We start from the raw sequence: 27,198 nt of genomic DNA, 5'->3' as shown, positions 1-27,198 counted from the left end.
ATTTCTTTTTTTAAAACCTGAAGCTGGGGTTTATTCTATTTAGGTATTAAGGCAAAATGTCCCCAGTTGGAGTTGAAGCAAAACCAATGTCTGAAGTACTAAACTGAATTCTCTCTTCTCATTAACACCTCTTTTCTGTGCTCCTTCCTGGACTTCCGTCAGGTCTTCTCCCGATGCCTCATCATGAAAAATGCAACAAGCATCTGTATTTTTCACTTAGAGACATACCTATCAAGACACACTTGCTTTCTCTTCCAGTACCAGTACAGATCTAGGCTGTACCATTGGAAAGTAGCCTCAGTTGATCCACAGTAATTCCTCTGGGGTTTTTTCATCATGGGTTTAACCATGGGAGAGGGGGTCTGGGAAAGGGGCCTGTCATAGAGAAAATACCCAGGGGAAAGCACACCTGCTTTAGGACTTCCTGATCCTCACAACAGTGACCCGTTTCATTCTGTCTACCAATGATGCCCTCAACACCAATGACAAAAGAGAAAGGAAGGATGTGAAAGAGAAAGTATCCTATTTTTTTTTTTCATGCATTCATTCCCAAGACTCAGCCTTCTAACCTGAAACATCCATTCAACTTCTTAAAACATCTTCAGGTGAATAAATCCTTGCATTCATTTCCAAACCCTGCATCCTTGACCAGGTGTGGGCTTTGCCCTTTATTCTTAGCCTTAAGATGATACCCACATGGGCTTTGTAACATTTGTAGCTAAGGAAATATGTCTAAAGATTTCTGTTACCTCTTGAAATAGTGAAATTAAGCAACATCAACAACTTTCACTTCTGAAGGACGAAATTTGCAGGCTTGTCTGTGTAACCATGAAGTTGCCATGTCAGCAAAAGCCCTTTGTTCACCACAGGAAGCAATCTGGTCATAACAACTTCCTTTCCAACAGCTCAATACAACTATTGTTTTTGAAGCTTATCAGATAGACCCACTACCAGAAATTTCCATTGACAACAGAATAGAAATGATTTTTTAAAAATATAATCAAGAAACTAGAGTTCTCTCAAAGTGGCTACAATTTTATTTTATACTTTCTTTGTTTATTAAATTAGCTTGTGCTGTTCACTGATTTTGGTTATGGGTTTGAAAGTAGAAAATGTGAGTAGGTGACACTTTCATTCACTGAATTAAAGCTATATTTGTGACTTGAAGCAACTTACGAGAGAGAGAGATAAAGGAAGACTTAGAAGATGTTTGTGGCTTTCTGTCCTGCAGCATTTTTAATAAGAATAGTTGGTAGGCAGTTAACTATGATGCAGTCTGTAATGTCAGCCTTGTCTGCAGAGTCAGGACTTTTTCTACTCCCCCCAACCCCCATTTTTTTAAAACCATAAACCAATGACGTGCCCTCCTTTTTTGAGGAGTTGAAGAGGGGATCTTTTGAAGATATTAAAGCCTTCATACACATTCTCCTTTGAGTTTGCTCCTAACATTGCAATGTAATGAACAGTGCCCTCGTATTTTTAATTTGAGGGATCTTTATCCTTTCCTGCTCCCCTACTTCATACTAGATTTTCTTTTTTTTTTTTTTTGCTCAGCGATTATATTAGTAAGCCCCAGAAAGACCATGTATGACCTCTTGGGTTATTTAAGAATAATGACTTAATCTCTTGTGGAAAAAAACCTTTCTCAGGCATTCTTTGGGGGAGATAACCTCCTTATTGGAATTCTTCAGTCCCTCCCACATTCCTCATTCCATTCTGGCAAAGAGACAAATGACTATTTTTTCCCTCTCTCTTTCCTTTTCTTCACTTTTAGTTTAAATAGCATTTCTACCCTTTAAACTTCCTCATTCCTGGTTCCAGGGTTTCTTTCGCTGGAAAGACTGTGTCTTCTGGTGTTTCCTGTTCTTTCCCTTCTTCACTCAGTGACGCACTCCATCTCTTTAGATCCCATCTTGAAACATTCCCGGGCTTGTCTTCTTTGGACTGATCCTGACTCCCACGCGGTCTAATTCCCTTTACGCTCCTCGCTCCTCGCTCTTCGTAAGGTTACTGCCAAGGTTGCAAGCGTGCTTTATTGTATCTTTTCTGCATTCAAGTTTTACTTCTTCTCTTTTTAAGCATTTAACAAATTCCAGTTTTTCTTAGAAGAGGTTACCCAGTCCATTTCCATTCTATTTTCTTCCCTCAGATTAGAAAATGAAGATGTACAGAAAACTGGGCAGTTGGTGTTTACTGTAGAGAATTAAAGGGCTTCAGGGCTTCTATTTTTCTTGGAGACCTCAGAGTTTGGTGTCTCCTGGGACGTGGTGGAGAGCCTCCGACCATGCATCACTCTGCCACATGGGGAGTTTGTCCCCAGGAAGCCAAAGAGGAGTTTTAGATGTGTGTAAAAAGAGGAAGCAGATTCCCAGAGGAAGTTGCCAAACATAGATATGAGAATGGAAGAAGAAAAAAAAAAGCTAAGCAATTAGTTTTGTGAAGTTATGGTTTGTTTACAACAGATATAAAAGTTACTAGTTTGATCTCTGACATCCTTATAGCTTCATGCCTACTGTACTCTTTTCCTTTAAAAAAAAAAAAAACTCTTTATTTTGTGTTGGGGTATAGCCGATTAACAGCATTGTGATAGTTTCAGGTGAACAGCGAAGGGACTCAGCCATTCATATACACATGCACCCTTTCTCCCCCAGACTCCCCTCCCATCCAGGCTGCCACACAACATTGAGCAGAGTTCCCCGAAGCAGAATTTAAGCTGTGCAAGAGGTCCTTGATGCCTGCTCTCCTCTTTGTGCATGTTCTTCATCTGGGCTTCATCCAGGTCCCCTGCCTGGTCAAACTCGCCCGCCACACACCCCCTCCCTGCCAACTGAGGATATGGTGTGAGATACAGCGCCACATTCCTTTGGGCTTCCTTCACATTGTGATTTCCCGGGATTGAAACAGCAGAAGCAAGCCTGCCCCTCCCTGGATCCCTCCATAAGCCCTTTCCCGCTGTCTGTGCCTCTGGTAATGGACCCATGACGGGGCAGTGTGTTAATGGTAGGGAGAAAGGTGGCGGCATCTGGGTGCGTAGGCTCATCTGGGGCTGCTGTCAGGGCCAGGTGCTCACTGCGCTCTCATGCCGGTGGCAGGCAACGCGGGGCTGTCAGTCTTTCGTCTAACAGATAGCATGAAAACCAGATGGAAAATATCCAAGTGACACTGTTAGGTCTCGGGCTCAGAAGCAAAACAAGCAACATCTGTAGAGTTCTCTTGTGAGTATTCTGAAAGATAAAACGTGGCTGGCCCAGCAGGGACATCTTGTCCTGTCTCACATTTATCTGAGAATGTTGGGAGTTGGAACCTGAGCCTGGGTCTGGTTGATAGGTCAGTGACCTCTATGGTTTTATAGGCAGTTCAATCCTTCATTTCACAGATGAAGATGCTTGGGGCTCAGGGAGGTTGAGAGACTAATCGAAAGTCCGCAGCCTGTTAGGGACAGAGCCAGAGCTAAAACTCAGGTCTGTAGCTCTCTGGTGCTGCCCTGCAGGTCTTAGGCTCGCAGATGCTGACTGGCCCAGGATGCCAAGAGACAAAGATCAGTGGCATGTCTTTTTAATAAATTGGACTTCCTAATGTTATTTTGCAGAACATTATGAATAATACTTCTCTGAAGGTGAAAGTGTTAGTAGCTCAGTCGTGTCTGACTCTTTGTGACCCCATGGACTGTACCCCCCAAGGCTCCTCCATCCGTGGGATTCACCAGGCAAGGATACTGAGTGAGTAGCCATTTCCTTCTCCAGGGGATCTTTTCAACCCAGGAAATGAACTCTGGTCTCCTGCATTGCAGGCAGATTCTTTACCCTCTGAGCTACCAAGTACTTCTCTATCTTTTCATATTCTGAATAAAAATACAATGTGTACTCATTATGGAGTGTAAAAAATTTAGAAACAAAGGGAGAAGAAACTAGTGATATTTTATAATCCTATTACACAGAGATGATCACTATTAACATTTCACTGATTTCTTTCTCATCTTTTCCTTGTGTCCATGTGTGTGTAGGTGTGTGTGTGCAAGCTCTTGTGCACAAGACAGGTTTGTGTACAAACCTGAGGTTATATACTTTGTATCAGCTGGTATCCTTTAGTTGCAAATAACAAACTGACCTACTTTCAAATTTAAAGGAAGGAAAGTACTTTCTTGGCAGGCTACAAAATCAAACAAACATCCAGGCCTTGGGAAAAAAGTACCAAGGGAAGCTCAGCTGCTTTTATCAGAAGAGAGAATAAATACTGGATAGGCAGAAATAACATTGGAGATAGAGGTCTTAGTTTTGAAATTTACAGTCACATCTTGGATGAATACATGAATGACTTTAAATTTCTTTGCAACTGAGGTCAATCTGTTACTAGTTCAGAGTATTTCTCTTTCAGGTCATTATGGCATTCAAAGTTCAAACTCCCATTCAGGATTTCTCCTTCCTCCTACCCTCCTCTGCCCAGGCAACGGCCTCTGGGAATACAGGAAACTCATGGTACTGTCCTTCTGGGTAGGGGATGGGTATCCGGTCCTTGTGTTACCCTCCAGTCCTTTCGGGCTGCATCCTGCCTTCTGTAAATGTTGTCTGTGAGTTCCTGGCCCCGCTGATGTGCTGAGGATGCAGCATGTTCTTTATATTCTGGGCATGGGCAGTGCAGTACAGAGCAATTGCTGCTGGGAGTTTTAGTATCTTTCCTGCTGCTGCTGCAAACCACCTGCCCCAAGCTTTAGTGTGGGGCCTCCTTATCCTCTGAGGTGGTCATTCCCCACTCCCCACCTGCCTGCAAACTAGCTGTCTCATTAGTCCCAGCTCCCTTCCATTTCCCTTGTGCAGAATCACGGAGGTTATGCAGGCTGGCCACTCTCTCCATTTCTAACCCTGACCTGCTGCCTTCCATACCCCTCTGCAGCCACCTTAGGTTGTTAGCGGCTCTTCTGAAAGCGACTCCTTCCTTATCTCATGGAGGAAGTAGAACAAAAGTACCTGCTTTTCTCAGATCTGGAAACCTATTTGGACCTCAAGTCTCCATCTTGAATTTCTACCCAGGAAGGGGGACAGTCCTCTCAGTGACTGCAGGGGTCCTGCAGCTATAGCTGGACACCACCAAGCTGACCCCTTTTCACTCTACCCAGTCTCCCGTACCCTGAGCCAGGCACCCTCACGCATGGACATCTTCCTCTTCCTGCTTCGTCTCCAGCATCCTTGCTGGGTCTTCCTTCTATGCAAATAGATGCTCATATACCCTCACCCAGGGTCACCATGACTTTCCCTCTCCTGCTTGTCTCCACCTAATGACTTTAGGACTTAATTGTTTTGGGAAAAAAAAAAGAGAAGAGAAAGTGGAAAGGAAGAGCTCTCTAGATTTCTATGGTTTCTTTTCTTTCTTTGTTTTAAATCGTGTTGGTCAAAATGTTCATTCGAATTCTTCCATACCATCTTAGGAAAAACCTGAACAAATATTTACTAAATAGTTTTTTATATCCCCATATAAATACTTTTGATTAGCATAATATACAATGTTGAAATAAGTTATCATCTTTATTTTTGAAGAAAGTGGTAGAAAGGCAACCCTGGGAGCAACAAAGCAAATGAGGTTTTGTCTACAACTAAAAGAAGAAAACTGAAGTTGCATTTTAGCAAGGTTGAATTTTTCCTTTAAGAAGATGGTATGTAAAGTAGAACTCAGGAGAATTTTAAAATTAAATAGAGAAGGCTATTCCCTAAAATCTGAAACCTCAGGATGAATAGATGTAATATTGTCTGGGCTCTGTGACTGCAGTACATGAGTTACTCATGATGGATTGTTCTCTAATACACATCTGTTTCCATCTAGAAAAACAAACAAAAAAGCCCTTTCTTACCCTTGGCTCCACTTCTTTGAATTATGTCAAGTAAAATTAAACACTGAAAACCAAAAACTGTCCAAAGAAAGCATGGATTTATGTAAGCCTATTTACTATTATAGGTATTATTGTAGAAGACTGCCTGCTGAGTGTTTTTAGTGTAGATTATACTCTTCTATCACTAAATTCTTTAGTAGATTGATGCTGTTATTGCTTCAATTTTGCCTTGAATCAGACTGTCTTTTTCTAGTTTTCCTACATCAATTTTTCAGTTGACTAGAACCTCACAGTTGTCAATATCTGGGGACATAGAGAAATAAAATGTCCTCATTACATTTTTTCCTTATGATATTACTGTAGATTTACTATGAACTTCCTCTAGGATTTTCCTTTGGGAATTTCCTCTGGGCTTCCCTCGTGGCTTAGACAGTACAGAATCTGTCCGCAGTGTAGGAGACCTGGGTTCGATCCCTGGGTTGCGAAGATCCCTTGGAGAAGGGAATGGCTACCTACTCCAGTTTTCTTACCTGGAGAATTCCATGGACAGAAGAGCCTGGGTGGCTACAGTCCATGGGGTTGCAAAGAGTTGGACATGATTGAGTGACTAACACTTTCACTTTCAGTTTCGCTGTGAATTTTCTCTGGGATACATCCCATAATTCTCTTGGATCTACTTAATCCTTAAGAGTACAATGGCCATAGACTTGATAGAAATTTTGTGGGATTGTTTGCATCACAGTTGATACCACGCTTTGAAGTATACTTCAGTACTTTGTTACAATAGACAAGCAAACGTTTAAAATTTTCAACCCTGGAAATTTGGAGGGTCAGATGGTTTTAACTCAGCTTGTTTTTATTATTCCCATTCAGATTTGGTTAACTACTAAAGTAGATTAAGGAGTTTATGAAGACATAGCTATCTCATAGCATAAAGAGTACATACATTTAAATATATTCTCATATTAATTAAGTATATTTAAGCAAGGGATTGAACCTGGGCCCTTGGCAGTGAGAGCATGGAGTCATAACCACTGGACCACCAGGGAATTCCCCTTAATTAAGTGTATAGTTGTTGATAGAAGAGAGTATAGTTAATTTGGGTTGTGTCTTCATATGATTCTTGGGTTCTTGGTTTTGAATAAATTGCCAAATCTGTTTCAGCAGTAATTAACTTGAATTATTTTCTAGTAAATTTTAGCATTTTATAAATTTATCCTGGAAGTCACTATTTTGGCAGAAGACCCTTGGGTGCTCACTTCTTGAACGTGAGCTCAAGATTCAGAAGAATCAAGGGTGCGCCCTTTGAACTCTGTTTCTTTTCACCAACAAAACTCAAAATGGAAGACCCCCAGTCCAGTCATGACAAGGTTGAGAAAAAGCATTAGGCCATGTTAAGCTATTTACACAGAGGGACATAAGTCTATAGTATAGATTTTTTTAAGTCTCAGGATAGAAAAGGAGCCTCTTCCATGAACAGGGGAATATTTCTCTATTTGCTTCTAAAGATGACTAGAAAAAGTATTAATGGATTTTTCAAAATTAACTTTTTATTTTGGAAAAATTTTAACTCATGGAAAGTTGCAAAGATAGTACAGAGTTTCTACATATTCCTCATCAGTTTCCCTGAATGATGTCCTTACATTACCATCGCACATTTGTCAGAACTAAAATCCTAGCATTGGCACATTTCTGCCCATTGACCTTCATACTTTATTTGGATTTTTCTCCTTCTTCCAGTACATCTTTTTTCTGTTCCGGGATCTGCTCTGGGACCACAGTCAGTCATCATATCTCATTAATCTCCTCTAGTTTGTGACAGTTTCTCAGTTGTCTCTTGATTTTCATGACCTGCACAGTTTTGTGGTGTACTGGCCAGGTATTTTGTAGAATGTTCACTAACTCTGGTTTGTCTAATGTTTTTCTCATGAGTAGAGTGAGATTACAAGTTTTGGGAAGAAAGTCACAGGGGTGAAGCACCCTTCTCTTCACATCCTATTAGGGGTACATGCTATCAACATGACTATTCCTGGTCATGTTAACCATGTCAGTTTTTGTTTGCCAAGTTTCCCCATTGGAAGTTTACTACTTTTCCATTTCTGAACCCCTGTTCTTTGGAAGCAAGTCCCTATGTCTAACTCACACCCAACAGAAGAGAGTGTATGGGGGATTAATTTTCACTTCCTGGAAGGGGGAGTATCTATCTATCTGTCTGTCTATCTATGTTTGGAAGTCATTTCTAAGAAAGTTTTATTTGCTCTCTCTTATTTGTTTATTCGTTCATTCATTTATATTAGTGTGGACTCACATGCATTTATTTTGTACTTTGATTGTAATTCCTTGCCATGTTTTTTATTTTGTTGCTTAAATTTTTCCAGTTTTGTCCATTGGGAGTTTTCAGATTAGCTTATGAATATCTTTGATATTCCTCTATCTTTTTGTGTTTTGAACTTTCTGGCACCATAAGATGCTCTGGGCTCCTCATATATTTGTTCTACTCTAGCCCTAGAATCAGCATTTCTCTAAGAAGTTCTCATTCGTTTGCTGGAGAATGCTATTTGGGTGAAATTTTCTAATGGGTTATAGCCTAGACAGAGCTCAGGCAATTTTCACAGTAGTGATCAAAGGCATGATCCAAAGTCTAGGAATTTTACCGGAAACCACCCTACTGAGGATTTTTATGAAAAGGCATTTAAGTGAATTATAGGATTGAAGAACAGTACTCATATTATATCATCTTGGAAATTTTCATTAGAGGGAGTAGGATTTATCAGACTGACATATATTAAAATCTCTATGATTCATACCTGGGGGACGTTGCAATGGAATTCAGTGAACTCTGAGAATAGCCTGCATGAACTTTGTGGGAATTAAGGAAAACAGGAGCAACATTTAAAAGTAATACATAGATTCATGCTTAAAAGAAATTCTGTGATTAATTAAAAAATTTTTTTTCTGGATTAATAATTATGATATGATTCCTTAAAGTGTCTCACATTCTAGTTATATATATATATATATTAAATGTGGCGTGCATAAAGTCACTACAAAGTATAAAGACATATGAGAAAGTACTCTGCCTTCCAGAGAGGTAAATATTACAAGGAAACACTACGTGGTGGAAAAGACAAGTATTAATGAAGTGTCTTGGGAGCTGTATGGTAAATAAATTCAGTGGTTATGGCAATAGGATCCCTGTAGAGGCAGTAGAAGGCTGTATCTTTAGAAGCCATGATTCTAAGCAGATGGTTGTGGTGTGTCCGTGAGAGCGGGAGGGAAACTGAGATAGTGAAAAAGATGGGTTCCTCTCTTTCTCATGGGAGAAGTATACTCACTAGTCAGGGAGCAAATGAGGCTGAGTCGACAGGACATGAAGGCCGAAGAGGGTGGGAAAATCAAACAGTAAGACCATAAGCAGGAAGTCATACCTTGGTGAACTTATTTGTTTAGAAACCCTTGGCTCTGAATTGCTCACACACTTTATTTTAAAGTGTATTATTCAGAGTCAGGCCACAAAGTGGCTCAGAAGAAACTAAAGCCAAGTACTAGAAAGAACAAAGGTATATCCAGAGCAGATATTCAGTCTTATGAAATCTTAGTAGGGGAGATACTTAGCCAGCTAGTTAGGAATCTCAAAAGAATGAGTGCGGATAGAGTTCTCTATTTTGATTTTCCACCAAACTCTTAGTGTCTTACTTTTTCTCTTCATGTTGTGAATAATTCATTTTAAAATTTAATTTATTTATTTTATCATGGTAAGATATATGTAGCATAAAAGTTACCATTTTAGTCACCTTTAAAAAATATTTGTATATTTGGCTTTACTGGGTCTTGGTTGGGACACGCAGGTTCTGTGGTTGCAGCACTTGAACTCTTAGTTGTGACATGTGGGATCTAGTTCCCTGACCGGGATCAAACCTGGGCCCCCTACATTGGAAGCACAGAGTCTTAGCCACTGGACCACCAGGGAACACCTTCCATTTTGATCATTTTTAAGTGTACAGTTAAGTGGCACTAAGTATATTCACATTATTGTGCCACCATCTCTAGAACTTATTCTTCATTCCATTCTGGAAACCTGTTCCCATCAAACAATTACCTCCCGTTCCTCTCTCCCTCCAGCCCTTGGTAACCACTATTCTACCTTCTGTCTCATCCCCTGGAGAGGGAATTGGCAACCCACTCCAGTACTCTTGCCTGGAAAATTCCATGGACTGAGGAGCCTGGTAGGCTATAGTCGATGGGGTCGCAAAGAGTTGGACACGATTGAGCAACTTCACTTCACTTCACTTCACTTCACTTCACCTCACCTCACTTCACCTTCTGTCTCTAGGTATCTGACTACTTTCGGTACCTCATCTAAGCCGAATAATATAGTATCTGTGCTTTAGTTGTATGGCTTTGTCATGCGAGTGTATGTTCCTCAGTTCTTTGTCTCGTCACAACAAAGATTTGGAGCAACGGACCTTAAAGCCCTCAGCACGTCACAGCTCTTGGGTCTTGGACAAACCGTGCTACAGCTCTTAGGCAAATCAGTGTTACAGCTCTATTTTATTTATAAGATAGCAGGAGAATCCAAGACTCGAAGAGAAGAGAGTGGAGGAGTGCGTGGGGAGGGAGAAAGAGAGAGAAAGAGAGAGAGAGAGCGCATGCATGCACGTGGGAGAGAGACTCCCAGAGAAAGTGCTTTGGCTCCTCCTTTTACATGTTTTTTCCTCCACCTGGGCCTGCCCTCTGCAAATTGGGCTTAGCCAGGAATGCTGTTTGTTCTGCCTGAAGTCTTCACTCTGGTCCTCAGACCTTCTTTGACCTTCCTTGTCTTCTAGTCACCGCCATTTTGGACTTCTTTTCCCTATTCTACCTACCTAACAGCTTATTTCACTTAGCAAGTTAAAAGACGCTTACTCATTGGAAGGAAAGTTATGACCAACCTAAACAGCATATTAAAAAGCAGAGACATTACTTTGTTAACAAAGATCCGTCTAGTCAAGGCTATGTTTTTTCCAGTGGTCATGTATGGATGTGAGAGTTGGACTATAAAGGAAGCTGAGTGCCAAAGAATTGATGCTTTTGAACTGTGGTGTTGGAGAAGACTCTTGAGAGTCCCTTGGACTGCAAGGAGATCCAACCAGTCCATCCTAATGGAGATCAGTCCTGGCTGTTCATTGGTAGGACTGATGTTGAAGCTGAAACTCCAGTTCTTTGGCCACCTGATGCAAAGAGATGACTCATTTGAAAAGACCCTGATGCTGGGAAAGGGGACGACAGAGGATGAGCTGGTTGGATGGACACTGAGTTTACCCAGAGTTTGGGTAAACTCTGGGAGTTGGTGATGGACAGGGAGGCCCGGAGTGCTGCAGTTCATGGGGTCGAAAAGAGTCAGTCAGACACGACTGAGTGACTGAACTGAACTGAATGTCTTATTTCACTTAGCATATGTCTTTCAAGTCTCATCCATGTCCTCACGCTATACTTTCATTCCTAAAGTCATCCCAGCCAAATTCTGCTGAGTTTTTGCTTTTTTTCCTGAGGCAGTTTCATAGCCTGAGGTAAATAGGAAGACAAATGAAACAGATGTTGGAGGGGAAGAGGGTGTGGTCTCCATAGTAGGGGCGGGATGGTCTCTAAATTCTGAGAGACAGAGCTGGAGATTAAAGACCAATAGCACTGGGGATGTGGACCATGAAGCACTGGATCACCAGGCCAAGGCCAGTGGTGTAAGGCTAGGATGCTAGACTGCGGCAGAGATACTAGATGGGAAGGACCCAGAATCCTGTGCGTCCTGGAGATGGAGTGCATGTGGAGGTGACTGTGGACACAGGGAAAGACTCCAGTGAGTGACTCAGGTGCTGAGGAGGGGAAGGCCACTCTGGGTGGTTGATGCAGAACAGTCTTCATAGAAAAGGTGGTATATAAAGTGGGTAGAATCTGGACAGGCAGCAAGGCCTGAGCTGATGATCTCCTCAGAAAACGTGGCATCGGGACAGAGAGGGGAGTGGACACAGCAAGATGCTTTTGGAGCTGAACAGACCGATTCAACCGAGTGTGTGAAGAATGCATGGGACAGGAGTAAGTTGATGGGGCCCATTTATGAAATGCACTGGATACGTGATTCAGATTCTTTTGTAAGCCATGGGAATCATCAGAAAAGGAACCAGCTTCATTCTTTCTTCACCTTGACTGCTATAGCCTTAACCTTAACCTTAATTAAAATACTTTAGCCTTATAATAGGGCTTCCCTAGTGGTTCAGACAGTAAAGAATCTGCCTGCAAAGCAGAATACCTGGGTTTGATCTCTGGGTTGGGCGATCCCCTGGAATAGGGCATGGCAACCCATTCCAGTATTCTTGCCTGGAGAATCCCTATGGACAGAGGAGCCTGGCGGGCTACAGTTCATGGGGTTGCAAAGAGTCAGACACGATTAAACGAGTAACACTTTCACACTAAAGTAAATGGACAAATATACTATGATTGTGGATAAAAGATTCAACATTAAGATATCCATTCTTCCCAATATGATCTATAGTTCTAATGCAACCTCAAACAAAATTTTACAAGGTTTTTCTTTTTTAATTTATTCGTACTTCGAAACACTGAGCGACTAAGTACCGCCTTATAGTAAGTTAGCATACTTTGCCCTGTAGTGGGTTGGAAGATGTCTGCATCTCCTTTGAGAATGTAAACTGCCTAAAGGCAGAGCTGTCTTCTTCAAGGTCTTATCTCAGAGTATGAAGCACAATGTTTTTAACTTCCTAATTCCTCATTCAGCATTCTTTGAATGGAATGGTATTAGATTAGGGGGTTTTGATGGGAGAATTGGATAAAATGGGTTAGGAAGATTAATCTAATGAGAGTATATAGAGAAACTGGGCAGGTTGAGGAGGAGCTATAGCAGTGCAGTGAGGAGGTAACTGAAGGCATTTCTCTTCCAGGCCTGGACAAGAAGGAAAGGATTGAAGAGAAATCCATTACCAGATACCCCAGTCTTCACATGCCAGACGCCTTTCAGTGGCAGCCCAAAACAAAGGTTAGGAAGAAAGAAAGTTAAAAAAAAACAAAAGCTGAGAGGTGAATCATCAGTTACTCCCAGTGCATATTTTCTCCTGTGGAATCCCGAACAAGTTGCTTAACAAATATTGTTTCCTTTTCTCGGAAATCACAGAAGCTGTTGCTTCTATGGAAAACTCCATTAGTCAGAAAGTAAAATTAACCTTGGAGAAGGCAATGGCACCCCACTGCAGTACTCTTGCCTGGAAAATCCCATGGATGGAGGAGCCTGGTAGGCTGCAGTCCATGGGGGGAGCCTGGTGGGCTGCTGTCTATGGGGTCGCACAGAATCGGACACGACTGAAGTGACTTAGCAGCAAAATTAACCTAGCTCTTCTCATTTTCTATTGGGACTTGTCTGATTAGTTAATGACCTTGTGGGTTCTTTATAAATGTGTTACCTCCCGTCCGTCTGTGAACAGTACCAAAAAAAAAAAAACCACACACATTATACTTGAGGAGATTTTTGTTGGCACATGGAAGCACAGTGAAGTGTTTCCTAGTTATATAGAAATAAGATTGCTGAGAGTTACGCTTATAAAATTCACCCACAAGCTGTAGATTAGCCACCTGTACAAGTAAATCATGAGAGATTGCCTGTAAATCTGGATCTAAAGAATTTGGACAAACTTTAGGGCTTACACGTTTCCCTGCAATGCTTTGGCACAAGAAAAATCACAGCACTTAATTTTCCAAATCTAATGAAACTTGGCTCCAAGCACCCTCTCACGGGGAGCGGGGGTGGTGCTGGCAGTGAGATGCATGCAAGCATGCTAAGTCACTTCAGTCCTGTCTGACTCTTTGCGACCCCATGGACAGTAGCCCACCAGATTCCTCTGTCCATGGGATTCTCCAGGCAAGAATACTGGAGTGAGTTATGATGCTGTCCTGCAGGGGATCTTCCTGACCCAGTGAGATGCCAAGTGTCAATCACTGTGGAGGGTTCCTCCCCTTTCCTAAGGGCTTGTATTCAGTAACTATCCAGAAGCTTGTCGTCGAAGCCCCTGGGATCCTTTTTGAAGACGAGTGCCTCCTCTCACTCTCTCTCGCTGGTTGCCGGGATCTTTTGCTGAGGTTCCTTGGCCTGTTGTCCAGCCTCCTTCTCACTCCATGTAGTTCCAGCCTCCCCCAACCCTGGGCTCTTTGGGCCAGAAGAGACTGTGGCTTGGCAGCTGTGATGACCCCCAATACTGTCTCCATTCCCTGCTGGAAATGCTCCCTCTCCCCCAGTGGCATCTTCTACCTTCTCTCCTCCACACCACCTCCACTGGGGAATTAAGCTGAATCTCCTCCAGTCTACCTCAAACACGTAAGCTGTTTACTTCCTTCCTCATGAGGGAGGCAGGGAGCTCAACTTTTAGAAAAATTTTCATTGGAGTATAATTGTTTTACAATGCTGTGTTACTTTCTACTGGACATCAAAGTGTATCAGTTATACATATACATATATCCCACCTTTTATGGATTTCCGTCCCATTCAGGTCACCACAAAGCACTGAGTGGAGTTCCCTGTGCTGTTCAGTAGGTTCTCATTAGTTATCTGTTTTATGGGCATGTGTGCTCAGTTTCTGCTCTTTGCAGCAAATGCAGAGTTCCAAAGAATAGCAAGGAGAGATAAGAAAGCCTTCCTCAGCGATCAATGCAAAGAAATAGAGAAAAGCAATAGAATGGGAAAGACTAGAGATCTCTTCAAGAAAATTAGAGATACCAAGGGACCATTTCTTTTTTGTACAGTTCTTCTGTGTATTCTTGCCACCTCTTCTTAATATCTTCTGCTTCTGTTAGGTGCATACCATTTCTGTCCTTTATCGAGCCCATCTTTGTATAAAATGTTCCCTTGGTATCTCTAATTTTCTTGACGAGATCTCTAGTCTTTCCCATTCTATTGTTTTTCTATTTCTTTGCATTGATCATTGAGGAAGGCTTTCTTATCTCTCCTTGCTATTCTTTGGAACTCTGCATTCGGATGCTTATATCTTTCCTTTTCTCCCTTGCTTTTTGCTTCTCTTGTTTTCACAGCTATTTGTAAGGCCTCCTCAGACAGCCATTTTGGTTTTTTGCATTTCTTTTCCATGGGGATGGTCTTGATCCCTGTCTCCTGTACAGTGTCATGAACCTCCATCCAGAGTTCATCAGGCACTCTATCTATCAGATCTAGTCCCTTAAATCTATTTCTCACTTCCACTTTATAATCATAAGGGATTTGATTTAGGTCATGAGATGGCTGGATGGCATCACCAACTCGATGGGCATGAGTTTGAGTAAACTCCGGGAGTTGGTGATGGACAGGGAGGCCTGGCCTGCTGCAATTCATGGGGTCTCAAAGAGTCGGACACAACTGAGTGACTGAACTGACTGAACTGACTGAATGGTCTAGTGGTTTTTCCCACTTTTTTCAATTTAAGTGTGAATTTGGCAATGAGGAGTTCATGATCTGAGCCATAGTCAGCTCCTGGTCTTGTTTTTGTTGACTGTATAGAGACAGCTTCTCCATCTTTGGCTGCAAAGAATATAATCAATCTGATTTCGGTGTTGACCATCTGGTGATGTCCATGTGTAGAGTCTTCTCTTGTGTTGTTGGAAGAGGGTGTTTGCTATGACCAGTGTGTTCTCTTGGCAAAGCAGGCCTTTGCCCTGCTTCATTCTGTACTCCAAGGTCAAATTTCCCTGTACCTCCAGGTATTTCTTGACTTCCTACTTTTGCATCCAGTCCCCTATAATGAAAAGGACATCTTTTTTGGGCGTTAGTTCTAAAAGGTCTTTTAAGTCTTCATAGAACCATTCAATTTCAGCATCTTCAGCATTACTGGTCGATAAAGGACAGAAATGGTATGGACGTAACAGAAGCAGAAGATATTAAGAAGAGGTGGCAAGAATACACAGAAGAACTGTACAAAAATGATCTTCACGACCCAGATAATCATGACGGTGTGATCACTCACCTAGAGCCAGACATCCTGGAATGTGAAGTCAGGTGGGCCTTACGAAGCAGAACTATGAACAAAGCTAGTGGAGGTGATGGAATTCCAGTTGAGCTATTTTAAGTCATAAAAGATGATGCTGTGGAAGTGCTGCTCTCAATATGCCAGAAAATTTGGAAAACTCAGCAGTGGCCACAGAACTGGAAAAGGTCAGTTTTCATTCCAACCCCAAAGAAAGGCAATGCCAAAGAATGCTCAAACTACCGCACAATTGCACTCATCTCACACGCTAGTAAAGTAATGCTCAAAATTCTCCAAGCCAGGCTTCAGCAATACGTGAACTGTGAACTTCCAGATCTTTAAGCTGCTTTTAGAAAAGGCAGAGGAACCAGAGATCAAATTGCCAACATCCGCTGGATCATGGAAAAAGCAAGAGAGTTCCAGAAAAACATCTATTTCTGCTTTATTGACTATGCCAAAGCCTTTGACTGTGTGGATCACAGTAAACTGGAAAATTCTGAAAGAGATGGGAATACGAGACCACCTGACCTGCCTCTTGAGAAACTTGTATGCAGGTCAGGAAGCAACAGTTAGAACTGGACATGGAACAACAGACTGGTTCCAAATAGGAAAAGGAGTATGTCAAGGCTGTATATTGTCACCCTGCTGATTTAATTTATATACAGAGCACATCATGAGAAATGCTGGACTGGAAGAAGCACAAGCTGGAATCAAGATTGCCAGGAGAAATATCAATAACCTCAGATATGCAGATGACACCACCTTTATGGCAGAAAGTGAAGAACTAAAGAGCCTCTTAATGAGAGTGAAAGAGGAGAGTAAAAAAGTTGGCTTAAAGCTCAACATTCAGAAAACTAAGATCATGACATCTGGTCTGATCACTTCATGGCAAATAGATGGGGAAACAGTGGAAACAGTGTCAGACGTTATTTTTTTGGGCTCCAAAATCACTGCAGATGGTGATTGCAGCCATGAAATTAAAAGACGCTTACTCCTTGGAAGGAAAGCTATGACCAACCTAGATAGCATATTCAAAAGCAGAGACATTACTTTGCCAACAAAGGTCCATCTAGTCAAAGCTATGGTTTTTCCAGTAGTCATGTATGGATGTGAGAGTTGGACTATAAAGAAAGCTGAGTGCTGAAGAATTGATGCTTTTGAACTGTGGTGTTGGAGAAGACTCTTGAGAGCCACTTGGACTGCAAGGAGATCCAACCAATCCGTCCTAAAGGAGATCAGTCCTGGCTGTTCATTGGAAGGACTGATGTTGAAGCTGAAACTCCAATACTTTGGCCACCTGATGTGAAGAGCTGACTCACTTGAAAAGACCCTGATGCTGGGAAAAATTGAAGGCAGGAGGAGAAGGGGACGACAGAGGATGAGATGGTTAGATCGCATCACTGACTCGATGGACATGGGTTTGGGTGAACTCCGGGAGTTGGTGATGGACGGGGAGGCCTGGTGTGCTGTGGTTCATGGGGTTGCAAAGAGTCAGACACGACTGAGCAACTAAACTGAACTGAATGGACTGTTGCCTGCCAGGCTCCTCTGTCCATGGGATTCTTCAGGCAAGTACATTGGAATGGATTGCCATGCCCTCCTCCAGGGGATCTTCCCAACCCAGGGATCCAACTGTGCCTCCTGCATTGCAAGTGTATTCTTTACTGCTGGGCCACCAGGGAAGCCCTATTTTATACATAGTATCAGTAGAGTATACATGTCATTCCCAAGGGGTTCAACTTTAGAAACCAGTGCTTCCTGCAGTGGGGTGGGGAAAAGAGATTGTTAGGTTTCCTTTTTGAGTCTACAGCAATAATAGTAATATCTGCAACTATAGAAAAATATCCCATAACAGCAACAAGTACCACCTCAAAACAATCAAGGCATCAGTTAATTTTTTTCCCCCTCTTATTAACTCATCTGATGGAACAATGCACACTGTTAATCAAGGGGGTCTGAACATATTCAGAGTAGGGGATCTTACACATGACTCTAATGTAAAGGTGCAAATAGAATCAATTGCTTTATAACTTGCTTAGACAAAGACTGGTTAGCTACTGAGTTTGGTAAACAGAATGGAGTCTAGAGAAAAGGTAGCCAGTGAGAGAGAATTTTTTTCAGTAAATCTCCAGTGCTCTCTAATTTAAATGGCTTAGTCATGTTTGGCAGGTTACATTACATATTGGTTTTGTTATGGTGGGAAAGGGTGCACCAAGCGATGTTAGCTCAACAATCACGGAGCTCTTCTAACTCCCTTTGTTTGGATTTCGTGCCTCCTGATCAGTTCTGGGTTTGGCAAGGCTGAGATCTTGTCATGGTGTCAGGCAGCCCTGAGAACTCTCACCCCAGTGGCCAGACAGCCTAAGTAGCGTTTCTCAGCTCACCCAATTTAGCTACATCCAAGTTCAAAAAAACCCTTCTTTGTTTACATTACGATGACTACAGAAAAAAATACATTTACTTTTGGTTAGACTCTTGTTTTCCCACTGTGTGTTGTGGTACATGATTGTGAGACTGGTAGTTGCTTTTCCCATGAAAAGGAAGTGTTCCACTCACCCATTCATTCATGCAATAAATGTTTACTGGAATTCTGGTATATGCTAGGCACTGTTCTAAGTGTGGGAGCTACAAAAATGAATCAGATAGATATGGTTTCTGTCCATGGGGCTTATATTTAACCCAATTAATTTCTTGACCTTTTGTCAAAATCTCTTTCTTTTCTCTTCTCCCCTCTCCTTTTTTTTTTTTTTTGAGTTCTTAATTACAAGTTCTAAACTTCAGGCTGCTTATATTTGATTCAATTGCAAATTCCCTGATCCTAGCCCTAGACATTCTGATCAAGTGGTTCTAAGATAGATAGATGTATTAAAAAAAAAAAAAAAGCCTTCTAGGTTGTTTGATGTGATCTAGATTTGAGAACCATTATTACTAAGACCTCCTACTCATTTAGAACTAAAATTGTGGTGGTATCTTTACCATACATGGATGATAGATGCCATTGACAAATATTATAGGATGCCTACTAGGAATTTTCTTTTTGCCATGGAACTAACTACTGTTAAGACCCAAACTGAAGCCCAAAGTGCAATGTGGTTCATTTCCTAAATTTATAAAATTACTAGCAATTGACGTCAGCCACCCTCCCGGAGGACTCAAGTCTATGAGAGGCCCAGAGTTAGAGAAAGGACCCAACCGCCCATGACTCCCAGGGAACTTTGGGGGAGAGGAAGATAGCCTTTTAGGGAGTGGATGTACAAAGTCATTCCTTCTCTCAAGTCAAGTGTGTGAAGGAGGGGAGCTCAAGCAAATCACTTGGAAAGTAAACAATGTTGTTCCCTGACAGCATGACCTTCTCAAGCAGCAGACTTGCTGATGCACCTTGTGAGTGATGGGGATGTGGGGAAAGAGACCTGAGTGGAAATGGCATGAGGGGAACAAAATCCAGCTGGTGAGGGTTCCTCCTTCTTGAAAGTGCAGATGAGGGAGCCCTCACATGCCTGTAGACCTGGAAGTGGGCTCTGAGAAATAATTAATATATGAGCCTTGGGAGCTGCAGTTGTCCTAAGACTGATGCAGTGTTGGGGCAAAGAGGGACTCACATGTGGGGGAAGCCTCCAGAGCAGCATTTGCTAAAGGATGTAACCAAACCTCCCTCCAGAGGGGAGGCCTGGAGCCACCACTGGTCCTCCCTGAGCCCATAGATGATAGTCTAGGGAGAAGTAATAATCCACCGAGCAGAGGATGACCGTTTTCTCAGTCACAAGAGGAGATGCTCATTGCTTGCTCCCTGATCCAATTCCAAAGGCGCTCCCACTGAGAAGTAGGGAGGGGTGCAGGGGGCACAGAGCCAGAATCTTACCTCATGACCTTCCCCCCAGTCCCCGCCCCAACCCCGTCATCTTGCCAATTCCCTCTCCTTTTAGTCCAAAACTAAAAGTCTAACCTCTTATGGGCCATGCGACAAGTTGAGTTTTGATGGAAAATACAATTGAAGTGTTTGAGTGAACAGCACAGAGTCTGAAATAGTTGAACGAGATAGTTGTAATAACCATATTTGTTTGCAAAGCACATGATATGTTTGAGGAGCTGCTATGCAGCAGGAAAATGGTGTGGCTTTGGGAAACTTATTGGAAAACTAAAACCATTATATATCTATGTGAGAGTGAAAGTGTTAGTCGCCCAGTTGTGTCCAACTCTTTGTGAACCCATGGAGTGAAGCCTACCAGGCTCCTCTGTCCATGGGATTCTCCAGGCCAGAACACTGGAGTGGGTTACCATTTCCTTCTCCAGCGGATCCTCCCGACTCAGAAATCGAACCTGGGTCTCCTGCACTGCAGGCAGATTCTTTACCTCCTGGGAAAGCCACCGGGGAAGCCCCACTATATGTCCATAATGAGCTGATATTCTATAACAATGTTTTTGTTTAAAAAATTTTTGAATACTTATATATATATATGCTTGTGTGACAGAATTTAAAAACTATAAAAAGCTAAGAATAGAAGATATGCTTTCTCCCCTTTCCTCTCCCTCAACCATGCAGTTCTTATATTTGTTTCTTAAAATACCACAGAACTGCTTTATATTAAAGTTTTCAAAAATAGTATTTTTTCTTTTTTTAAAAGAATTTTAATTGGAGGCTAATTACTTTACAATATTGTGGTGGTTTTTGCCATACATTCACACGAACACATGGGTGTACATGTGTTCCACCTCCTGAACCCCCCTCCCCCCTCCCTCCCCATCCCATCCCTCAGGGTCATCCCAGTCCACCAGCCCTGAACACCTTGTCTCATGCATCGAACCTGGACTGGCAATCTAGTTCACATATGATATTATACATGTTTCAATGCTTTTCTCTCAAATCATCCCACCCTTGCCTTCTCCCACAAAGTTTCCAAAAACAGTATTTTTTAAATAAAATTATATTATAGTCATATAATTGGCACCCCACTCCAGTACTCTTGCCTGGAAAATCCCATGGATGGAGGAGCCTGGAAGGCTGCAGTTCACGGGGTCGCTGAGGGTTGGGCACGACTGGGCGACTTCACTTTCACTTTTCACTTTCATACATTGGAGAAGGAAATGGCAACCCACTCCAGTGTTCTTGCCTGGAGAATCCTGGGACGGGGGAGCCTGGTGGGCTGCCGTCTATGGCGTTGCACAGAGTCGGACACGACTGAAACGACTTAGCAGCAGCAGCAGCATATAATTCTTCTATAGCACTGATGAACATAAATAAGAGATATGTGGGCTAGATACATTTCTACATTCTAGGGTTAGTTTTGGAAGCTGCTGTCAGACAGCACCATCTTGTTCTCATGATTTCTTTGTGACCCAGTTAGTCTCAGTGTTTGAAATTCCCTGGAAGCAGATATTCAGAATATACTCAGGGGTTTGCCTTTAAATTTTGGATCTTTGAAACAGCTATTCCCATATTAATTATGTCTTATTGATTTGCTTATTCCTATGTCACTCACTATGTGTTGCTTATTCAAATAAAATCACTTTATTCATTAAAGGTTTTATTTTTATATATTTATTTGGCTGCACTAGGTCTCAGTTGTGGCAAGCAGAATCTTCAGTTTCTGTGGCAGCATGCAGGACTTTTACTTGCGGCTTGCAAACTCTTAGTTGCGGCATGTAGGATCTAGTTCCCTGACCTGGGGTCGAAACCAGGCTCCCCGAATTGGGAAGGCAGAGTCTTAGCCACTGGGCCACTAGGGAAGTCCCTCTTCAAAGATTTGAAGTCCTATATAGCTTCAGAAAGTTTGTTTAGTCACTGAGTCCTGTCCGACTCTTTGTGACTCCATGGACTGTAGTCTACCATGCTCCTCCGTCCATGGGATTTTCCAGGCAAGAGTACTGGAGTGGGTTGCCATTGCCTTCTCCAGAGGATCTTCCCAACCCAGGGATCGAAGCTGGGTCTCCCACATTGTAGGCAGATGCTTTACTGTCTGAGCCACCAGGGAAGTCTATATAGCTTCCGAAATAATGCTGAATGTACCTTCTGCCTCCTCTAATCATTCAGGATTCTGTATAAGTTATGAAAACTATATACTTGATTTTCCCAGCTATGGAATTGAATGAAGACATCTTGCTTTCTTTTGCTTTATATGCTGGGGAAAAGCTTTGTTAGCTGGCTTTGTCACAGGCTAAGGATGAATGTCAAGAAGTTGACTTGTTTAAGTGACTTTTTTTTAGGATTAGTGTGTGGGTGGGGTTAAAAAAGCTTTCATTGGCCCAAGGCCAAATTCAAATTTAGTTAACAAGATTATAAAGCTGGGAATCTCCTCAACTCTCATCTCTCAAACTAAATTGGGGTTTATCACTCTATATTTGCTTGTTTCTTAAAGTCAATAATCATTCTTTAGCATGCAAGCTCCTTACAGAGACTGTAAATTATTTATTTTGTATACTTGACAACACAATCAGAACATTTTGTGCACTGCGAGTGATGGATGAAATATTTGTAGAGTGATGGAGTGAAGAGTTTAGCTTTAATTCAGTAATGGATAGGAAACTAAAACATCAACGAAAACTAAATTTAAAAAAACTTGGTAATAGAAGGGAGAGAGTTTAAATCGGAGCATTACACAAGCAGAATTGTGTTTAGAAAGGGAGTATGGTGCATGGCTACCAGATCTAGCAAATAAAAACACAGGATGTCCTGCATTTTACCTGACATCCTGGTAGGGTGTTAATACAGTCCATATAGATTGAGAGGGCTTCCCAGGTGGCACTAGTGGTAAAGAACCTGCCTTCTAATGCAGGAGACCTAAGAGACTTGAGTTCATTCCCTGAGCTGGGAAGATCCCATGGAGGAGGGCATGGCAACCCCTCCAGGATTCTTGCCTGGAGAATCCCATGGACAGGGGAGCCTGGCGGGCTACAGTCCATGAGGTCTTAAAGAGTCAGACAGGATTGAAGCAGCTTAGCACGCACACATGCAAAGATTCAGTAGAAAGAGAATGGGCTTCCCTGATACCTCGGATGGTAAAGAATCTGCCTGCAATGTAGGAGACCCAAGTTCAAACCCTGGGTGGGGAAGATCCCCTGGAGAAGGGAAAGGCAACCTACTTGAGTATTCTTGCCTGGATAATTCAATGGACAGAGGAGCCTGGCAGGCTACAGTCCATGGGGTCACAGAGTCAGACATGACTGAGCGACTAAGACTTTCAGGAGACTACTGAGATTATTATGGGTGAGGAGGTTGCCTGCCGACAGTGGATATGCAAGGATTGGATTTGGGGCACACTGTGGAAGTAGAATGGGCAGGACTTTTTGATTGCATGTGGGAGATGAAGGAGAAGTGAAATCCAAGTCATTTCTGCAAGGGTTTATATGAGTTGATGATCTCCAGAAAGCTGAGAGGTGACCAGGTTTGGGTAGGGAGACGAAAAGCATCAAGATAGAAAATAAGTTCGGTCGAAACCTTTTTGAATTTACAGTTGGAAATGACCAGAAATACTGATTTAGAACTAGGGAGAAGTTTGGTAGGTTCAGACAAAAGAGCCTTTTAAGAAGAATTCCAAGCAGCAGTGGGTAGAAGGATTTTTACTGGACTATTGAAGACACGTGTCTCTTAATGCTGAATTTGATCAAGAAACAGAGGAGCCAAATGTATTTAACATTCCATTAAGCGATGGTGTATATTGGTGATTGTTTTCAAAACGTCAGCCTGAGTATAATAGGGCCGTTAGTGAAGCAAGAAATTTTTCTTGCTGCACCTTAACAGAATCACTGACAACTTTGTCCTCAGGGTAAGGAACAAAGGCCAAGGAAGAGTCCTAGTAGATGATGCTGTTCCTGCTTGAGTCTCTCCTGGCTTTCCTAGGTTGTGTATTCTTGAATAAATTTACTGAGGACTTAGAGTAGGAGGTGTGTGTGCGTGTGCACGTGTGTCCCACCATAACCTTTCTGCAATTTGCAGTGGTGATCAATAAATATTTATTGAAAAAAGAGAGTCAATAAATGAATGGTCAACTAATAGGCTGTATTAGTAATATCAACATAATGGTAATAGAGTGGCTATTATGGAAATTTAGAAAATACATTATTTTCCGTGAGTCTTCAGAGGTCTTGAGGAAGACTTCTGTGGATTTATTCTGGAAAATCATAGAAGCTGGAGAACTGTCCCAAGAGTTGATTCCAGCCCTGCCAGGTCATCTTCCCACAGCGCACCAGTTCCTGGATATACACAGTGATAAAGGCTGGGTGTAGCAGGGTTGGAATTTTCCCTCCCAAGAGGACAGCATGAGATGTTGGCACCTGTTTAGAGTGCGCTTTTCTATTTTGAGGAGTTCCAGATGGGAAGAGTTGGATAAAAATGTAGGAACCTAGTGCATGGAACAAGGAAGTCCCCAGAGGTAGAAAAATCTGACTAAAGGGTGAACTTCCCCTATAGTTACTCCTCCTATCTGCTCTCTGTCAGCAATTGGATTTTGATCATCTGAGAACTAAATGCAAATAGAAGGGTTTAAATGGGAACCAGAACTCAAGAAACAAAAACCACAACCTCTATGAAGAGGAAAAAAAAAAAGGTTTAAATGTTTGGAGCTCCATCTTCTGGTCATGAAATAAGATAAAATTGAAATGAGAAGTGAAGTGAAAGTTGCTCAGTCGTGTCTGACTCTTTGCGACTCCATGAACTATACAGCCCATTGAATTCTTCAGGCCAGAATACTGGAGTGGGTAGCTGTTCCCTTCTCCAGGGGATCTTCCCAACCCAGGGATGGAACCCAGGTCTCTCACATTACAGTCGTATTCTTTACCAGCTGAGCCACCAGGGAAGCCCTGAGATGTGATGTTGATCATAAATGCTAAAATGTATCAATAGCAACTGTGCTAAATGTATTGTCTCATTTATCAGTTATGTCAAACAAATTGCAAGCTCAGGAACCCAGAAATTAAGGTTCTTCATGATGTGGCTCCAACTTCCTGTTTCATCCCCATTCATTCATCCATTTTAACAAGCGTGTACTTGAGCTTACAGGTAATCGGTACTGGTCGGACTCCATGGGAAGTGCCAAACTATGTCTTCAGTCTTGGCACTTGCTTAAGGAATGATTCTTTTATTTGCATACCATCAAAAAACACATCGGCTGTTTTACATGTAGTGTAAACTGCACCAAGAGTACATGGCTAATGCTTCTCTTCCCAAATTAAAGTTTGACAGAAATGGGTCAGTTTTCCTCTGGCACCCCAGACATAATACATTCTTCCTCCCTCCTGCAGCTACAGTTGTAGGTTTGTGGATGCTGTTTAAGCTGTGATAGATATGTAAATGCATGTTTGGTACTTCTTGTGAATTTGAGTAAGGACCAATGTGTGTATGAGTGTTTTTTTTTTTTACAAAACATAGTAAAATACTGTCCCTCTGTATGCAGTTGCCTACTACCCCAAGATGCAACACGTAACATTTCACAATATTTAGCCTGTCTCCTTTTTAGGCTTGTCTGTAGAATTATAAGCAATGCTTACAAAGATTCTTACACTTATGGGTGTTTCTCTAGAGGAGATACTGAGAAGCGGGATTATTGGGCCACGCGGTATGTCTGTTTTTGGTTTGATAGACACTAATCATTGCCCTCTGAAGTGGCAGTTGTAATGAAAGGGCTGTTTTCCCACATTTCTCTGTCCGTACACCTGCCGACACTTGATATAGTCAAACTCTTTATCTTTTTGGTCATTCCGATAGCTAAGCACTGATATTTTATTATTGTTTTCACTTTTATTTTCTGCTTATTACTTAATGCTTATTGACCGTTTTGTCTTTTCTTCTGGGAATAGCATTTTATTCTTTCTTTCTTTTTTTTTTTTTATATAAACAGTTTATTTACTCTAAACAGCAACACAGACAAACGCCATATAAACACAAAGGAAGTGATGCGGAAACGCGACGCTGGCTGGCTGGGGCTCTGGGGCTCTGGGGCTCTGGGGGCGGGCAGCTCTGCTTTCCCGCGTAATGCGGCCAGTGGGAGGCTAAGTGCAGCTCTGGGAACGCGCTCCTCGGGACTCATCCAAGTATAAAAGTTTATAATTTTACAGCAGTTGAAATACTGACATCAATATTAAAATAAAAGCAAGTTTTACATAACAATCAAAAATACAAAAGACTGAAGGAAGAGACCCTGTATGAAAAACTGGGCAATTCAGCAAGTCGAGACTGTACCAGTGGCGGAAATGGAAAATGGCACCCGCCCACCCTTCCCAGGTGACCAGTAATTGTAGAGCAACGTTAGATTTGCAAAAATGTTGTAAATAAGTTCTTGCCAAACCAATCCCTTCCTTTTACGATGCCACAGGTCGCTGCTTATGAGGGAGCAAACTTATTGGCTTGTGCTCGAACCCTTTTCTCCTATTCCACTCTGTTTTGGCAGTAGATCGTCTAGGCCTCTGCTTGAGCTGGGTCTTGGATATTTGGTTCGTTTAGAAGTTCCTGTATTCCTAATAAGATCTACTTGATGGTGATGGCTGGCCGCCAGTCCTTGTCCTCCTCCAGGATGGACAGGCACACTGTGCCTGAGGGGTACACGTTTGGGTGGAACAGCGGCGGTTCAAACTTGCATTTTGGTGGTGAGGATGGGTAATCATCTTTGAACAGCATCCGTAGTTTAAACAAGCCTCCTTCCCACGGGGTCCCCTTCTTCCCAGGAATGGCGCACTCCCAATTCATGAGGTTCATCGTGCCGTCAGGGTTCTTTGTTGGGACAGCCACGAAACCAAACGGGTGGTCTTTTCTCCAAGCTTTCCTCTCCTGGGCAAGTCTGCTGAGGGTGATCCCAGCCATGTTCGTGTCCCTTTGGCGGCCCGGCCCGGCGAGCGAGGCGTACTAGGCGGCGGCGGCAGCGAGGGTGGCGGAGTCTGCGTTCCCTTTGTCTCGGGACTCAGCATTTTATTCTTTCTGTGCGTCTATCCATTACCCATTTTTACTGGACTGTTTTGTGTATGTTGAATATATAGGAATTCTTGGTATATTAAGGATTATTGTTTGCTGTATATGTGGAATTTTTTCTGTATTATTGCTCCTCTATTTCATTTTACTTTATTTTTTATGAAAGTATAGATGGCATCACTGACTCAATGGACATGATTTTGAGCAAACTCAGGGAGCTAGTGAAGGACAGGGAAGACCGGCATGCTACAGTTCATGGGGTCATAAAGAGTCGGGCACAACTTAGCGGCTGAACAACAACAAATAGTTGACACGTAATATTGTGTTAGTTTCAGGTGTACAACATAGTGGCTTGACACTTACTTACATTATGAACTGGTCACCACTATGAATCTAGTTCGGAGAAGGCAATGGCACCCCACTCCAGTACTCTTGCCTGGAAAATCCCATGGACGGAGGAGCCTGGTAGGCTGCAGTCCATGGGGTCGCTATGA

General features: G+C 42.3%; 1 protein-coding gene and 1 pseudogene across 1 annotated transcript in view; one reads left to right on the top strand and one right to left on the bottom strand.

The window, feature by feature from the left end:
- The window catches only part of MAPK10 (mitogen-activated protein kinase 10), a 551,463-nt gene that overhangs the window by 55,019 nt on the left and 469,246 nt on the right, over positions 1–27,198 (top strand). The window lies entirely within an intron of this gene.
- On the bottom strand, positions 25,647–26,599 carry LOC106701441 (SUMO-conjugating enzyme UBC9 pseudogene; annotated as a pseudogene).

This window comes from Bos mutus, chromosome 6 (assembly GCF_027580195.1).
Source record: "Bos mutus isolate GX-2022 chromosome 6, NWIPB_WYAK_1.1, whole genome shotgun sequence".
NCBI lineage: Eukaryota > Metazoa > Chordata > Mammalia > Artiodactyla > Bovidae > Bos > Bos mutus.
The sequence above is the reverse complement of the archived record's forward strand: the minus strand, read 5'-3'. Positions and strand labels throughout refer to the sequence as shown.